This window comes from Xiphophorus couchianus, chromosome 20 (genome assembly GCF_001444195.1).
Source record: "Xiphophorus couchianus chromosome 20, X_couchianus-1.0, whole genome shotgun sequence".
Classification (NCBI taxonomy): Eukaryota; Metazoa; Chordata; class Actinopteri; order Cyprinodontiformes; family Poeciliidae; genus Xiphophorus; species Xiphophorus couchianus.
The window spans coordinates 18,474,337-18,477,145 of record NC_040247.1 but is presented as its reverse complement, the minus strand read 5'-3'; positions in this window follow the sequence as shown (position 1 = coordinate 18,477,145).

Here is a 2,809-nt window from a genome sequence, read left to right as displayed (position 1 = left end):
AATATGACGTTATATTGGTCTATAATATAAAGTCTCAGTTAAATAATTTGAGTCTTGAGGTTTTAATTTGCAGAAATGAATTGAAAAGTTCAAGGGGTGTGTATATATTTGCAAAGCGCTTTTTATCAGCGGTGTGGAGAGAGATGAAAGATACTGCAGGGCTACCAAGAGGACAACATGGAACAATGTCCACTCTGAGGATTAATTAATTTAGCTCTAAATGTACAATCAGGCAGAGGGAGAGAATAAGAAAGAGACCATGTAGAAGGAGGTGGAAGGAGAGGAGGAGGAAGCGGGGAGTTGTCACTATCAATACATCTTTCATCACTAACGAGGCCTGAAAGCTACAAAAACACTGAAATTGACGGCAAACCCTGAGAACAACCACTCTCCTTCTTTCTTTTTTAATGTCTTCACCTGCCTACACGTACTCCAGCTTTGTGCTCCTCAGTCTTTTCACATGTGCCGCTCTTCATCTCCTCCACCAGCTACATTTTTTTTCCTTCTTGATTTTTTTTTTTTTATTCAGCTAATCAAGGCTCCAGTTTTGGAAATGATAATCTGCAGAATGAATCGATGGAGTCTGTTACACGTAGATCATTAAAAAAAAGGGGACAATTCAAAATTTTACAATTTGAAAAAGCAAAATTTAAATACCCCAAAGTAGCTGACCGATGACTTGTATCAAATCTAACTAAAAGCACTGGATTTTCTTTTAGTTAATGTTGAAATAATTAATCTCTTCCAGCCATCAAGAACAGTGATAGTTGAAGATTAAAAGCTGTTTTCTCACAGTTGAGACCAAAAGTATTTACACCCATAGCAGATTAATGCAACCTTTTCATTTGACCAACATGTTTCTTCTGATTGGAATAATAATAATTTGGAGTGGAAGAGATCTGCAGAGGGAGATACCGATTAGGGTGATGATACAGAGGCCTTCTAACTCTAAGATGAATCACCAAAACAATGAAAACATCCACAACACTGGTCACTAATCAAGAGAAAAGCTTGATTGGTGTGAGACCAATTAAATATTTGTATATTAATCACTGCAATAGCTATAAAGTATTTCAGACATGCCTTTTCTTTTTGAAATTTAAATGAAAACTAAGAATTTTGTTAAAACTGCTGTGCCCTTTACATTGTCTTATCATATTTTGAGAGATGCCGGTCCAATCTCAAATCAGAAGCAAACTGTTTGTAAATTTGCCCGGAGTGTGAATAATTCTGCATGTGATGAGATGTTGTTGCTTTAGTTAATTCCTTGACTTCTGGTTTATTACTCGATTGGCTGCCACCTATTGGCCATTCAGCGCCATTTCATCACAAATTTAACCGAACACCGGGAAAATGAAATGCACTTTCATGCATAGTGGTCACTACAGTGGACAGCTATCTAAAAGCCATTTTCTTGTGCTTCCTGTGGATTTTTATGTTATAAATGCACACAGACCACTGAAGTGGAGACTAATGCATCATAAAATATACCATCAACTACTGGCCATCAGCTGCAAATGCAAGAAATTATTTTTGTTAAATACAATATGGCCGACAGACAAAAAAGCATGAGAACCGACCCGGTCCCTCCTTCTACTGTAGACGACTCTTGCAAGTAAAAAAAATATTGTGACATCAGATAACCCCTAAGGAACAATACTACTGATGTATTTTTCAAATAACTGTGTATTTGGACAAAATTACAATTAATCACATAAAAAAAAAAAAAAAAAAAAAAATTATTTTTACAAAAAAAATTTCCTACCTTTTTTATGCCTTAAGAAAAGAATTTTAAAAAATGGAAAAAAAATTCTGACAGAAAGGATCATAATTCATGCATGAGAGGGATAATATATCCATATAAGAAGCTACTACAGGTGAAAAAAGTCAAATTAACAGCTATCTATTCACATTATTGCTACAATTTTTAAATATTAATTTTATGCTGGGGGAAATTGCAATTGACAATCTTTCAATTAAAGTTGGCATTATGTGTTATTAACTGACATTTGTACCCAATACTGGTTCGTTATTGTTTTATTGTTTTGGAAATGATTTCAGAGTGAATGAATGAATGAATGAATGAATGAATGTTGCTGTTTGGTAGGCCATAATCTTGACTGAAAAGTATACTTCCTGCATTTTAATGCAATTTTGTGTGGCAGCAGGAAGGTGATGGAAATTACATGTGAATCATATTAGGATGATTAAAGTAGATGTGGTATAAAAACGTCTGCTACAAATGTAAGAACTGGGGGGGACTAGGTGTAGCTATGGTGAAGAGAGGGGGGAGATAAGGATGCTCTAGAAGCAGAAGAGACTGAAGCAGCTGAGGATTTTGTAAGTGACAGAGCTCAAGGACAAAAGAAAGCAAAATAGGATGCATCTGGAACATAAAAATGAAAGAAAAAATGTTTTTTGGGGGATGAATGGGACAGCAGCATGCAGAGAACAAGCTGAGGAGTTGGAGACAAGAACCATGTTTTTCATTACAAGCACACTGAACAAAAATTAGGAAATGGTAAAATATGAGGCCACGATAGTTAAACAGCAATATTTCCATATCATGTCAGGGATTTCTCTGTGATTGAAAACAAGTAGGATAAAAAGAGAGATTAAAATAAAATGAGCATGAAAGCGTTGAAGAATGAATAAATTCAACTTATGTAAAGAGAAGCGATAGAATTGGATTAGAGAATTAATTAATGTAGTTATTTGATTTGTGAAAAGGTCACATGCAGGCTGAGACGATGTATCTGTGTGTGAGAGAGTGTTACACGGGAAGGGTTGGGGGGAGCAGGATAGCAGG